This window comes from Oryctolagus cuniculus, chromosome 14, assembly GCF_051225735.1.
Source record: "Oryctolagus cuniculus isolate XC-2025 breed Fujian yellow rabbit chromosome 14, ASM5122573v1, whole genome shotgun sequence".
NCBI lineage: Eukaryota > Metazoa > Chordata > Mammalia > Lagomorpha > Leporidae > Oryctolagus > Oryctolagus cuniculus.
Genome location: NC_142880.1, coordinates 39077601 through 39093030, shown reverse-complemented (window position 1 = coordinate 39093030; position 15430 = coordinate 39077601). Strand labels below are relative to the sequence as shown.

Genomic DNA, 15430 nt, shown 5'->3' with positions numbered 1-15430 from the left:
AGACTTGCAAGGTGGGCTTTGTTTCTTCCCATTTTGAGGATTGTGATTTGCCCAGTCACATAGCCAGCAGGTGGCCCAGCCTGCACTTGGACCAAAGGTTTCTATTGCACATCTGCCCTCCCTTCTTCCGTGCCCAGGGCCCTGCTGTGAGAGGCTTTCCTTGCTGAGTCATCCCCACAGTTGGACATGGCCAAGCCCTACATTCTGCTCCCAGCGAGGTGCCCTAGGTATTCACTGGATGGTTTTTATGAATGAATGAATGACTGAGAGAGGCATAGGCAGGACTGAAACTCTCCATGAAATGGTCAGATGAGATTTGCGTTGGGGCATTTTGACTTTCAGATTTGCTTGGAGAGTGTTCTAGAAAATTCTTCCGTGTGCTCACATTTCAGCTAAATAAATGACCTCTGAGCCATCAGAGGAGGTAGTGTTGACTCACTCTCTAGCTGAAGAATGTTTGTTTCTCAGAGGCTATAAATCTGTCTAATCAGGGCCTAATGGTTTTTGGGATGACTCTGCGCAAGTGTTCCATTAATTGAAAGAGGAATGCTGTCATCTGCCACAGAGATTTCTCATTATATTCCATCAAATTCAGAGCAGAGCCCTGTTTGGAATTCTTCTCTGAACAGGGTAATTACACCACATCCTATGGTGTTTGGAAGTAGCACTCACAATTAGCATCTCTGCCATGAGTGGGAAGTGATCCGTGCTGAACAGGAGCTGGGCCAGATGGGCCTTGCTAAGACCCTGTCCCCACCCTGCGCCAGCTCCATTCAATTAAGCTGTCCCTGTGTGTGTGCAAGAGACATAAATCAACTTTCACTGCTGCATGTATTCAAGAATCGCATCCGCTTCCGTTAATTAGGAGTCAAGTGCTGCTGTTTGTAGTGATCAGGTTAGAACAGACGATGATGCCGAAGGATTCCAGACAAGAAGCAGATCCGGTGAGATGCCACAGGCCTCAGACAGCCTGGGCAGCAAGCTGAGTCCAGACACGGCCCAGCCTGCCCTTGTCCTCGTCCCAGGAGACAAAAGACAGCAACCCAGCAAACTCAGGTCCCTCACTGCAAAGTGGCTCCATCCAGGGCACATGGCCGATACTCCCCAAGAGTGGACAGGACACAAGCCCCGCCCTCGTGAGCAGGAGCCACTGAACAAGCCAGGCACCTGTAGCTTTGTATACTTTATCTGGGGGTCTCCAATTCCCTCCTAACTTGTGAGAGTTGTTTCTGATTTTCCTTTTCCCTTCCCCTCGTACCGCCCCATCCTTCCCCTACCTCCAAACACTTTCACAGTCTTCTCAGGTACTCAATATTCTTTTGCTCCGATTAAGTCCTGAATCAATCATTGAGATTTAATAAGTGTAACCTTGGGACCCCCCATATAGCTTATATACTGCACATGTGCCTCTACCCATGCACAGAGTACATGCACATCCTGTGAATGAGGGCATTTCAAACGTCCACAGGAAAAAGGGATGATCTGTTTATTTTGGTGCAAAAACTCTTGAAATCCTTGCCTCTGAGGGGTCTCCCAAAGTTCCGTGGAATATGGATATTAAGAAAAGTTCTGCATTTCAAATGTTTTTGCACAGAATATACTTATTAATTCCATATTCATGACATTTTAAGGGCCCTTATAATGCATTATCTACTCCACTTGCATGTGGTGAAGAAGTTGGGACTCGAACCGGCACCCATGCAGAAGGCTGGCACTGCAGGCATTGGCTGAACCCACTGCGCCAAAGCAGCCGTCCCACAGCTTGCTTTGAAAAATCCTGTAACTTGTTGTTTTGCTCAAATTATGCTTTCAGTGTGTATCGATCCAATTTGTTGACCGTGCTGCATAATCTGTGGTACGAATGAGCACACCACAAGGCACTGCCCGTCCTGCTGGTGCATGCTGGGGTTGTTTTCATGTCATTTGCCATTACAAATAGCATCACGCCTCCCAGCGCACACGTTCAGAGGTTCTCCAGGGGACAGAGCCTGCTCCCATCCACTGTGGCCTGAGGGCTGGGCTGTCACAGAGGACAAATGGGAAGGGGGGCTGGGCACTTCTGAGAGTCAGCATACACAGCCAGGCAGCAGCTGAGCCAGGAGTTGATGGTAAGGCTTTTAAAATAGTCTTGCACAAATCCGCGTGTAGGTTTACACCAGCATACTGCTCACCTTTCCTTTGGAGTTCCTTATACTAGGGTACTTATAAAAAATGGAACTAAAAGGCAATTTTAATGTAAAAGAAGCTGGAATCCAAGAGCAGTTTTTTCAACATATGGATTTTCCAAGAATTTTGAATATCCCTTTTTTAAAAAAAAAAGGTTTATTTATTTATTTGCAAGTCAGAGTTACACAGAGAGAGCAGAGTCAGAGAGAGAGAGAGAGGTCTTCCATCAGATAGTTCATTCCCCAATTGGCTGTAATGGCTGGAGCTGCGCTGATCCGAAGCCAGGAGCCAAGAGCTTCTTCTGGGTCTCCCACATGGGTGCAGGGGCCCAAGGACTTGGGCCATCTTCTACTGCTGTCCCAGGCCACAGCAGAAAGCTGTATCAGAAGTGGAGCAGCCGGGTCTCGAACCGGTGCCCATATGGGATGCTGGCGCTTCAGGCCAGGGCATTAACGTGCTGTGCCACAGTGCCGGCTGAATATCCCTTGTATGCACGGATTTTTCTTTTTAAAGATTTATTTTGTTTATTTCAAAGGCAGAGTTATAGACAGCGGTAGAGACAGAGAGAGAGAAAGAGGTCTTAAAATCTGCTGGTTCACTCCCTGAATGGCGCCACAGCAGGAGCTGAGCCGATCCAAATCCAGGAGCCAGGAACTTCTTCCAGATCTCCTACGTGGATGTAGGGGCCCAAGGACTTGAGCCATCTTCCGATGCTTCCCCAGGCACATCAGCAGGGAACTGGATCAGAAGTGGAGCAACCGGGACTCGAACTAGCACCATATGGGTTGCTGGCACTGCAGGCCAGGGCCTTAACCAGCTGCACCACAGCGCCGGCCCCACATGCACAGATTTACACCAAAATAGGCATCTTTTGATCCCCTTTTCCATGATCTTTTTAAAGTGACTTTGGCACAGGGGAGCTCATCAGGAAAAGCCCCAGAAAGGAATCTAAACAATGACTCCCGGGAGCTCTAATTGGAAGAGAGCTGGTGTGCCCGCACCTGGAAGCTGCCCCTTCCTTGTCATCGGTGTGATCTCCGCGTGGTTAGTTGTCTTCCAGTCTACAGTAGTTCAGGACAGTAAATTTTTTTTTTAAATTTATTTGACAGGTAGAATTATAGACAGTGAGAGAGAGAGACAGAGAGAAAGGTCTTCCTTCCGTTGGTTCACTCCCCAAATGGCCGCCACAGCCGACGCTGCACCTATCCAAAGCCAGGAGCCAGGTGCTTCCTCCTGGTCTCCCATGTGCCAAGCACTTGGGCCATCCTCCATTGCCCTCCCGGGCCACAGCAGAGAGCTGGACTGGAAGAGGAGCAACCGGGACTAGAACCCTGGTTGCCGGCACTGCAGGTGGAGGATTAGCCAAGTGAGCCACAGCGCCGGCCCCTCAGGTCAGTACATTTTAAGTAGGGTGATTGACAAGGGGAGAGAGTAGGTAGAAAAGCAATGTGACCTCCAATTCGCCCTCTTCTGTTTCTCCTCTCCAGGCAGGCTGATGAATGAGACAAACAGACTCAGCATACTCAGGGCCTTGAGTGGCAGGCAAAGCTCTCTGCACCACTTGCAACAGAGTCATCAAGAAGAAGCTTGAAACTCCTTCAAGAAGGCTGCAATTTCACAGCATTTCCATGGAAATTCAGGTACTGGGATGTTAACTTTGGGGGAAAATGGTGGTTGATGTTTACCGAGTTTGCAGGCTAGTTCACAGCTCACAGAATGGGCAAGTGTCTGGCTGAAGAACCAGGACACGGGGATCCCTGTGAGTGTTTTGGCCAGGTTGGCCATGCTGTGGTGTGGCGTGTTTCCTGTCCAGGCGGGAGCCCTGCCCAGGGTGCTGTGAGGTCAAAGCTAAGAGCACTGATTCTACACAGGGGTCCTTTCTGTGGGGGTCAGAAGACACTCTCAAGGGCTAGGCAGTCAGAGATTTGACTTCTGGGCCTCCGTTTATACATCTGCAGCATGGAGTTAATAATCCCACTTATATCTTAGAGTTATTGTGATAACTCAATGACTTTGCTATGCAGACACATAATAAGCAATAAGTACTTTATTCCGTCCCCCAATCTGCAGCAAAATTGATGTGAATTCACCAAGTACTTGGGAAAAACATTACTATTTGAGGGGAAGAACTTGCCTAGAATAGCGCGTCTCTGGTTTTCATCCACGATTTTAATGCTTTTGTCCTATTTTATTATTAAATTGCTTTCTCATTTAATATTGTTTACTTGTGTTTTTGAAAGCTGGATTTATGGCTCAATAAGCTATTTATGTTTGAGCCTCGGCAAATTGGTACAATCTGTCCCTGATTTTAATTCATGGTATGGTTCCAGTGCCTGTGTTTGCAACATTTTGGGAACACTGTTAATGGCATTTTAGTAAAAGGACAATTTTAACAAAACAGGTTTTAAATCCACCAGTGAGGGCTTGCTCCACCCCGATGCCCACTTCCAAACTTGTCTTGGGGTCCTGCTTTAGGGAAATGAGAGCGCCATTGGGAAGACAATCAAGAGACCCGTATTCACTACCGCCTGTGCTGGGTTTCCAGGAAGCTTCCAGACAGCCCTGCTCCGGGGCAGCTAGGGCAACTGGGGTGGCAATTAGGAACCAAAAACTCAACACTCCTGCTTAGAAAATCGATTTTATAATGCTCTTCGGTACGAAGCCATCTACTTCCTTCCACTATTTTGGAGCTGGCTAGGAGGACAAGCAGATGGGCTCTTGGCGGGAGCCGTGGAGAGCTCTCTTCCATGTGTAGTGTTGCAGCAGCCCTGGAGGAACTCAGCCCCTGTCCTCTCCCTCTCTGTTCCCCTTGGACATTTCTATTTATGCAGATGATGTTAAACTGTAGTGATTGATTGATTGGAGAGGGAGAGAAAGAAAGAAAAAGAGGGAGTCAGAGGGGGAGAGAGAGAGAGAGAGAGAAACGCTTCCGTGTTCTGACTTCCTCTCCAAATGCTCCCAACAGCTGGGAGTAGGCTGGGCAGAAGCTAGGAGCCAGGAATTCAAGCTAGGTTCTCTCCCACGGGTGGCAGAAGAATTAGTTCATCGCTTAGCCTGTTGGCCACAGCCCAGCTGTGGCCATCACTGCCACCTGCCATGCTGTGCGTCAGCTGGAAGCTGGGGTCAGGAGATGGAGCCCAGCACTCCTGTGTGGGACTTGGGCTACCTGGCTGCTGTGCCAAACGCCCACGCCTATGAACACAATTTTTCAATCATTTTAGTCATAGTACGTATGCTAACTTGTATTTTCCATTTTTGCTGATAATAAAGCAATTAAAAATATTTCCACAAAGGCTTCATTCTTCCTTAAAGCTGTTGCATGAAATTTCGTCTTACAAATTCCACACTGGTTTATTTGACCATTGGACATTGGACATCTTTCAGTATTTTCCTATCCAGATCTTTTCTACATGTAGCTTCCTTCTGCCTTTTTTTTCTCCTTTTAATTTGTTATCCTGGGACTGCTTCCCAAGTTTGGGATGAAGAAGTCAAGAAATGTGAACATTTTTGTGATTTTTGTTACGAACTGCTGTTCTGTCTTGCAAAAAAAAAGGGGGGGGGGAACACTCTTATAGTTGTGGAGGTGGTTCTTTTTAAGAGAAAACAAAGCATGATTCTGCATTTTTAAGAAAAGAGAACAGAGGCAGAGTCAGCATGGAGAGAATGGAGTGGGCGGGAACGAGACCCGGCCCTTACAGATAGGATGCTGATGTTCTGAAGCCCGCAGGCCAGGCGGGAGGTCCTGGAAAGGAGGAGTTTGGCGTGTCTACTGCACAGTAACTCATTTCCTCTCTTTAGCTTCCAGGACAGTCAACAGACTCATCCCATAGCTTAGCATGTGGGCCACAAAATACCACTGCCAGTATTTTTTTTTCCAACAATTTATTATTATTACTATTATTTGAAAAGGAGAATTACAAAAAGGGGGAAAGACAGAAAGAGGTCTTCCATCTGCTGGTTCACTCCCCATATGGCCACAGTGGTTGGGACTGGGCCAGGCTGAAGCCAGGAGCCTGGAGTTCCATCTGGTTCTTCCACATGCACTTGGGCCATCTTCTACTGCTCTCCCAGGCTCATTAGCAGGGCCCTGGGTTGGAAGTGGAGCAGCTGGGTCTCGAACCAGGACTCTTATGGGATGCTGGCGTCATAGACAGTGGCTTACCCCTTTGTTTCAGTCTTTATTCACTTCAGATAGAGACTCATTTATTTATGTTTTTTTTAAATTGTCTATTTATTTGAAATGCAGAGCGATAGAGGGAGGAAGAGACAGAGAGAAAGAGATTTTCCATCTACTCATCACTCACCAAATGGCTACACAGCCAGGGCTGGGCCAGATTGAAGCCAGGAACCAGGAATCCTACCCAGGTCTCTCAAGTGGGTGGCAGGAGCCCAAGCACTTGGGCCATCATCCACCATTTCCCCAAGAGCGTTAGCAGGAAGCTGGATCAGAAACAGGGCACCAGGTCTGGTGTTCCCATATGGGAGGCAAGCATGGTAAGCAGCAAATCAACATGCTGCACCACAGTGCTGGCCCCGTTCATTCTGAGTCAGGCGGATGAGCAGGTGCATGGTTTTCTCACTGGAGGAGTATGGAGCCAGCCTCACGCACCCTTCTCTTGGTAGAACTCATCTTGTGGGCTTCAGATTGCCAAACTCTGCATGTCTTTCTTTCTCTCTCTTTCTTTCTCTCTCTCTCTCTTTCTTTCTTTCTTTCTTTCTTTCTTTCTTTCTTTCTTTCTTTCTTTCTTTCTTTCTTTCTTTCTTTCTTTCAGATTTATTTGAAAAGCAGAGGCAGAGAGAGAGAGAGAGAGAGAGAGAGAGGTCTTTCATCCACTGGTTCACTCCCCAGATGGCCACAACGGCTGGAGCTGCACCAATCCGAAGCCAGGAGCCAGGAGCTTCTTCCGGGTCTCCCATGTGGGTGCAGGGGCCCAAGGATTTGGGCCATCTTCTACTGCTTTCCCAGGCCATAGCAGAGAGCTGGATCAGAAGTGGAGCAGCCGGGACTAGAAGCAGCACCCAATATGGGATGCCGGCACTGCAGGCAGCAGCTTTATCTACCAAGCCACAGCGCTGGCCCCAGCCTGCATTTCCTTACTCAGCTGTTCGGCCTCCTGTGATTCTGATGAAAAGGAGGAAGGTAGGTAGGGCAGGGAGAATCATTTCTGGAAGAGCTGGAGCTTTGGTTTCCCATGAGTGAATTCCACCTGTGGGTTGCCCTCATGCTGCGGATCTGCTGGTGTCTTGTTCCGGGTTTCGTGGTTTGTGTGAAATCAGTCACCCTGCCACTCAGGCAGATATGACTGGTTTTGTCCCTAAAGCATGTGGGGAGCATAGACAGGCATTCTTGCCACCTGTAGGAATCCCGATCTCAACGGCGTGTCAGATTTCAAAGCTGCAGGTCGCATGTGTGGCACTAAGAATAGTGTTTTTCCAGATCAGTACTGGGCTCAGTGGTTACAGCGCCCTCTGTCACATCACAGTGCCTGGCTTTGGGTTCAGGCTCCGGCTCCCAGTTCCAGCTTCCTGCAGTGCAGATCCAGAGAGACCGTGAACCATAGCAGAAGCAGTTGGGTCCCTGCCACCCACGTGGGAACCCCGGATTTAGTTGCCGGTTCTCAGCTTCTGTCCAGCCCAGGCCAAGCTGTTGCAGGCATTGGCAGTGAACCAGCAGATGGGAGCTTGCTCTCTCTCTCTCTCTCTCCCTCTCTCTCTCTCTCTGTCTTTCTGTGTCTCCCAGATGAGCAGAAAAAAATAATGAATCTTCCACAAGGAAAAAATATAATAATGGTATCTCATTTTTTATCACTTAACATCTTTTAGATATTGTGTGTTTGTTTGAACGTAAATGAATTCATTCTTTCATTTGATCCTCACAATTTTGGGTAGCAAAAATTATCACTCCACATTGCAGATGGTGGGGAAAAGAGAAGAAAAGTCAGGTTTTTCGAGTTCATGGGACCAGTGAGCAGCAGAGCGAGATCTCTAACTGATGTCCCTTGCTGTCACCCTGGTTCGTTCCGTGTCAACACACTTGGCCCGATTCCCAGTACAGCACACGAAAGGCTACTTACGGGTGATTATTAATATCGTATTTTAGGAAAAATGTTTGCCTCCTAATTCCAGGGCTTGAGGCACTCTGCAGGCAGTGATGAAGTCCGCTGAGGTTCTCTTCTGCGCTCTTAGTCTCTCCCTGGACCGCTGATGCTCTGTCGCTCCCCCTCTTCGTGGAGGAACGACACTAAACCCTGCCTAGGCTTCATATCCGAGTCACGGCACCATTATGTCGCTCCCCCTCTTCGTGGAGGAGCAACACTAAACCCTGCACTGTTCTTTCGTCTGCTCGGCCCTCCCCGGGTTTGCTGCTGGTTCTTCCCGGGTTGGCTACTATCCCTTCCACCTCCGTGGAAGGGCAGTTCCCCCTGGCCACATTCCCCACTTCCGCAGGGGAGCGGCACACCGCCGGCCGGCTCTCTCAGGGGCTGCACAGGTGTTCCCCTTAGATGTTCCCCTTAGATGTTCCTGGTGCATGCCGTCTCTCTCCTCCTTTATAGTCCTCCTCCGCCAATCCCAACTCGGCTGCCCACACGCCGAGTACGCTGCTCTCCTCCAATCAGTAGCAAGTCCTACAGTTAATTGGTTGAACTGGAGGCAGCTGTGCGGAAGCTGTTTACTTCTCTCCCAGCGCCATATTGTGGGAGAGCAGATGCATAGAATAAGTCTTAATTCCAGCAACTCAGTCCAGTCCGGGCTGCTCCCCACAATGCTCCACTTCCGATTCAGCTCTCTGCTATGGCCTGGGAAAGCAGCAGAAGATGGCTCAAGTGCTCGGGCCCCCGCACCCACGTAGGAGACCTGGATGAATCTCTTAGCTTTAGTCTGGCCCAGCCCTGGGAGTGAAACAGGAGATGGAAGATCTCTCTCTCTCTCTCTCTCTCTCTGCCTCTGCCTCTCCCTCTCTGTAACTCCACCTTTCAAACAAATAAAAATCATCATCATAATTTTTTTTTTAAAAAAGCACACATGTGTCAGGCAGGGCGTGGGAGACAGGCACCCTCATGCACCGTGGGTGGATATTTTCCTTCGCCTATATACATGCCTGTGCAATGTTGTACTACAGGGATCCTCCGGGAAATCGACTCCTCTTTCAACAGCACCATTCCTTTCTTGCCTTCTGGGCCCACCTGTTATTCAAAAGCTTCCAAGCTCCTAAACTTCTCAATTTTCAGAAGCAGTGTGGCCTTCAAAGAAGGACGAGTTTCAAGAGGCCAGTTTCTAGATGCAGTGTTGGTAAAGCACACGCTTACGCGTGATCAAGGGAGCAGTCGCAGGTCCTAGTTGCCCAGACAGTCCTGGTGGGCGACTGCTGTCCCAGGGTGGGTGCTCAGAGCTCCTCTCCCAGATGCCCTGACGTGGATGAAAAGCTGCACTGAGCACTCTGTAAGGCAAGGACTACCCGCATTTCAGTGCAGGAGGATCATAGCTTTGCCTAGAAGACAGACATGTGAGCTTATACCCCTCTAACACAGGAGGAGGGACCCCCCCATACCCCTAACTCCTTCAGCACAAGCTCCCCTTGGGTTGACCCAAGAGATTTCTGCGAGGCTGGCCTGGGTTAGCCTTGAGGTCTCATAAACCACATGGAGCCCCTGAGTGTGCCAGCAGATGAGCCCTCTCATCTCACCAGAACAGGGTGCGCGTGTGTACACGTGTGTGCATGGGCATGGCTGCAACCTCATCTTCCCATGGGTGGGAAGGAAAGTAGAAAGGCAGAGAATGTCCTGTAGCATGGAGGGAGTTGCTTTTTCCTTCTATTTGCAGTGCAGGGAGGAGAAAGAGAGGAAGGGAGGGAGAGGGAGAAAGAGGGAAGGGAAGGAGGGGAGGGGAGGCATTTCAAGCCACGGATGGCTCCAGGGTCCTCTTCCTCCCTGGTCCCCAGGTGGGTCTGGTGGGAAATGTTCTGGAAGGGGCAGCCAAGGGCTCAGTCCGTGCCTGCAGAGCCAGTGACGTGGCAGTTTCTATAGAGATGAGTCCCTTTCAGAGGAAAGCGCTCCGTAATCAGGATACACAAACCCCAGCAGACAGCTGAAGGCTTTTTTCTTTGAGAATTTTCTGTGCTAGGATTCAAACGGTGCCTCCTTGAAGAAGCAGCTTCGGGGCAGGCAGGGAAGGGCCAGCCCGGGGTTGAGAATTTGGAATTGAGGTTGGAAAGCTGTTCAGGAGCTGGGAGAAGGAGGAGGAGAGGTTGTTGTATGGGAGCCACGCCACTGCTCATTAATCCATGAAATGAGACCTCCTGGGACTAACGAAGCTGCTCCTGCCTTAGCAACCTCCTTGTGGTTTTCCCTTTCAACTGGAAATTCCAGGCTCTCTGAGCAGGGAGAGGTCAAGAGCCCAGAGGGGGCAAATCTGAGGGCTGAGCCACACAGCAAACCTGCTTACTTGGCACTAAGGCCCCACTCCACTGAGCTGGCATTCAATTTCTGCCTCTTCCTATTAAGTCAGCCCAGACATCACTTCTCATCTTTGTAAGAAATGGCACCTGGCTGCATGTTAAAGGAGCCCAACTGAGTAATTTAAGCAAATAGGGGTTCATTGTTCACACAGGAGATCCAGAAGCACCATAGTCATCCACACCCAGCTCTCCCTGCCTCCCTGCCTGGCCATTCTTGCTGTTTCATCCCCACGACCCCTTCAGGTCACAACACAGCTGTCCCAGCCATTGCCCCAGACAGGAAGAAGAAGAAGGAAGACATGGAGAGGAAGGGGTGACACCCACTTTCAGAAGCAAAAGCTGTCCCAGAAATCTGCAGCAAATGATCTCTTCCATGTCATTAGCCAGAACTGGGTCACATGACTCCAACCCCAAGCCCTGAGGGAGGCTGGGATATGTAGTTTCTTAACCCAAAAAATTGCCACCATGTTTTAAGGGCAAGCTAAGAAAAAGTCTGAAAGAACAACTAGTGACATCTGATACACAATCCATGGTTATCTTGGCACGTCTCTCTGCAGGTTAGACCCTTGCTGCTTGCTATATGACATCATGCAATGACATCATGCAATGACATCATGCAATGGGGTGCTGGAAAATGGGCAACAAGTAAATCTCTGGAACAAAAAAACACTGGTTTGTACTGGTATTTCCGTATAAACACTCCCGCCATGGCCAACTGCAAGCTGGCCAGTGGAGCCGGGAAGAGAAATGTGGTTACAGCCTCCTATCGTATTTCCATCATCCAGATACTAAAAAACATAGATAATCATGGTGATATGCAAAACATGAAGTGATGAGTCTGATGCTTTTGTGATCTTTGAAAATGCAATTTATTTAATTATGAGTTCATAGAACTCATTTTTAAGCAGTGGCGGCATTTAATGCCTGGCTCCCGACATTCCTGGAGAGGGAGCAGTCGGCTCTCAGTAGCCAGGGCGCAGGGACCCCTGCACACCACTCCTGCGGGGACCTCTGAGCACCTTCCTGCACTGTGCTCATCACAGCTGGTGATCGCTGAGCTCTCGGTGTGATTCCGGGATTAATACTTATTTCCCCCACGGAACCGTAAGCTCCACCAGGTCAGTGCTGGGCCTGATTTTGCTCATGATGTCTGGAACAGAGCAGGTGCTCAATGAATATTTGAATAAATAAGTGAATTAATGTGATTTGCAACGAGGAGGCGCATACATGCCTGCAGGCATACATGCGTACATAACGAAGGAAAGAATGAAGGACTGAATTGCTGATTTCTGCTTCCTCCGTCCCTGGGGGTCCCTAAAGGCTCCTGCATCTCAGACCCTGGTTCTGCTTTCTCTTGTCCTCTCTTGCCCTTGTATTGGCTGTCATTCTTAGTTCCAGCACTTTCTTGAAGCTCAAATGGGTGATGGGGAGCTTTGGCACGGTTTTGCCGACATCTGTTGCTGGAGCTGGTTCCCTGTGAAAACATATAGATCCTGGAGCAGCTGGGCTTTCTTTGGTGGCTGTGCTGAGAAATGGTTCGCCATGCCTTACCCCATGTCCACTCCAGATCTGATTCTCCAAGGAAGCCTCCACAGAGGCTGGGGAGAGAGAGAGATGTTAGGGGTTCCATGGAGTGGCATCACACAGCTGGGGCCAGAGGGGTTCCCTGTCTGTGGCCTTCCCTGTCCCAAAAGGCCCTGGAGGCAAAGTCCTACATGGTTCTCCTGGTGGAGAACCTGGGACAAAGGACGTGGCGTCACTGATGAGGGAGTGCAGAGTTGAGCCCCACAGACCTCAGCGGTCCATTTCGGTGCTCCTGACCCACGAGACACTTTCAGAAGGCCAATGCTCAATGCCTGGTTGCCATTCTAACCTTGGCCTTTGCACTGGCTTCAGGGCCCACTCTTCAGTCCCCCAGACTCAGGCGGCATCTTGGTCTCTTTTCCGCTCCCAGAACAGAATACCTGTGGCTGGGCAATTTATAAAGAAAAGAGATTTGTCTGGAGGCTGGGAAGTCCAAGAACATGGCACTGACATCTGCCAAGGACTTTTGTGCTGAGTCATCCCATGGCAGAAGGGGGCGGGGCACCAGCATGCAGGAACAAGCGTGCAGGGGTGGGGGGCAACTCACTTTCCTGACAACCCACTCTCCCAGGAATGGCATTAATCCATTCACAAGGGTGCTGCCGCATGACCTAATCGCTCTTAGAAAGCTCCGCCTCCCAACACAGGGTCGGGTTAAGTTTCCAGCACATGAACTTCAGGGCACACATTGGAACCACAGCCGGCAGGAACGACGCATGGGAGCAGTGGCACCTTGCCCCCAACGCCTTTGAGATAGGGGTGCGTACAGACGACACAAAGGAGGAAAATGAAGAATGAAGTCAAATTCCTAAGTTTCCGGGGTGCCAGTGGCTGGCAGCAAAGCGGAGAAAGGAGAAGCAGGGTGTTTTCCTGCATGCATCTCTGAGTTGGGATCCAGCCACTGCCCGGCTGTCCTGTGTCCTGCACTGTGTGTTGTTAGAGCGAACCTCAGGACGGGTGGGCCTCAGGGGTCATTGCCTCGCCAACATGAACAAGTTTTCTTTTCCGAAATGGAACACCAGTTTTGCCAAGTAGCTGGAGGCTGCAGTGGCCAGTGGTGTTGCAGGCTGGACCACTCTGGGTGTACAGAGGAGAAGCCCAGGCTGGCGCCGCGGCTCACTAGGCTAATCCTCTACCTTGCGGCGCCGGCACACCGGGTTCTAGTCCCGGTTGGGGTGCCGGATTCTGTCCCAGTTGCCCCTCTTCCAGGCCAGCCCTCTGCTGTGGCCAGGGAGTGCAGTGGAGGATGGCCCAAGTGCTTGGGCCCTGCACCCCATGGGAGACCAGGAGAAGCACCTGGCTCCTGCCATCGGATCAGCGCGGTGTGCTGGCTGCAGCGCGCCAGCCGTGGCGGCCATTGGAGGGTGAACCAACGGCAAAAGGAAGACCTTTCTCTCTGTCTCTCTCTCTCACTGTCCACTCTGCCTGTCAAAAAAAAAAAGAAAAAAATTAAAAAAATAAGAAAAAAAAAACAGAGGAGAAGCCTAGCATTTGTGCCCGGCACCTGACGTGGCACACGTGACCCTGATGTTTACTGAGAAGAGGCTGTTAGCCGAGTCTGGAGTCCCAGCGAGACGTCTGAGCCCCTGCTGCCCACCAAAAGGCCACAGAGACCGAGGGAGGCTCCTGCTGGCTTCAGCCCCACCCTGTCTTTTCCCAGGAGGGACATGAATTGTAGGCACCAGCACCTTGGAGACACCAATCAGCTAAGAAAGGAGCTCCGTCTCACAGACTCAAACACTCATCAATAGTCTCAGCAGCTTAAAATTCTTTCCACAGGGGCTGGTGTTGTGGCACAGGGTTAAGCCATGGCCCCGTGACACCTGCGACCCACAGGAGCTCCAGTGCAAGTCCCACTGCTCTGCTTTCAACCCAGCTCCCTGCTAATGCACCTGAGAATGCAGAGGAAGATGGCCCAAGTACATGGGACTCTGCCACCCAGGTGGGAGACCAGGATGGAGCTCCTGGCTCCTGGCTCCTGGCTCTGGTCTAGCCCAGCCCTTCTACTGCGATTATTTGGAGAGTGAACAGTGGATAAAAAGCTCTATCTATCTATCTATCTATCTATCCATCCACCCATCCATCTATCACCCATCTCTACCTCTATCTCTGCCTTTCAAATAAATAAATCTTTTTCTAGAAAAATCCTTCTGCATGTGCTCTCTTGAATCTCACAACTGCCGTGTGGAGAGCCTGCGGCATTTCCTCTTGCCATTGAGAACAGAAAAGAAAAGTGACTTACTCCACGCCACTTAGCTATCAGTGGACTCAGGTCTCCTGACCCACACCACGCGGCTGTTGGCACACTCAGGTCTCCTGATCCATACCACGTGGCTATTAGCACACTCACGTCTCCTGACCCACGCCACGCGGCTATTAGCACACTCAGGACTCCTGATCCATACCACGCGGCTGTTGGCACACTCGGGTCTCCTGACCCGCGCCACACGGCTGTTGGCACACTTGGGTCTCCTGACTTTAGGCTGGAGCTCCTTCCGCCGCATCATCCTGCTTTCCTCTTCCGGTCACTAACTCCCCCTGCTCTATGTCCATTCCAGTCGCGGTCTAAGGTGGCTACTGCGCGAACGTGAGCGTGGTCCCCTCCTGTCCAGTCACTGTACCGCCCCTTCTAAGGAACAGTTCTGGGCTTTGAAGGAAAATGTTTTCACCTTAAGGGATTAATGGTGAAAATAGCAGGTTCTGTTGACAGTAAGTGCAGCAGAGGTTTAAACAAAAACAAAAACAAACAAACAAACAAAAAAGCCAAAGCTTGGGAAAAATCTCTGTTTCTCTCTGTGCAGGACTGGAAGTGGACGTCAACTCTTGCTGCCCCTGTTCTCTCCTGCCCCTGGGCTGGTGTGTGCTGCCCCTTCATCACAACGCACAATGACTTGTTTAATGACTGGGGCCAAGGCTTACAGTGCGGATGACCTTGGAAGAAATAACACATTGGCTTGAACTTGTAGTAGGTCGGAAATGATTGATTCCCTAGAACTGTTTTTGCTGGACTATGGGGGGGGGAGGGGTGGTCCTGAAGTGTGTGTGTGTGTGTGTTGTGTGTGTGTCTGTGTGGTGTCATCAGTGAGAAGACAGAAGGCACAGGTGCTCCTGATGCAATTTATCACCCCAAAGTGTAAGTTGCCAGTATCGCAAGCACCGCCCACAGGTGCACTTGCACACACACACACACACACACACCCAGGAGCTCTGATAACTCATCTCCCC

General features: G+C 50.3%; 1 long non-coding RNA gene across 1 annotated transcript; it reads left to right on the top strand.

The window, feature by feature from the left end:
• The first annotated feature begins 3275 nt into the window (after positions 1 to 3275).
• LOC108178928 (uncharacterized) lies at positions 3276 to 15174 on the top strand. The gene is made up of 3 exons (XR_007914361.3): positions 3276 to 3557; positions 3654 to 3806; positions 15007 to 15174. It is a non-coding gene; the product is annotated as an uncharacterized LOC108178928 (long non-coding RNA).
• Positions 15175 to 15430: the final 256 nt, after the last annotated feature.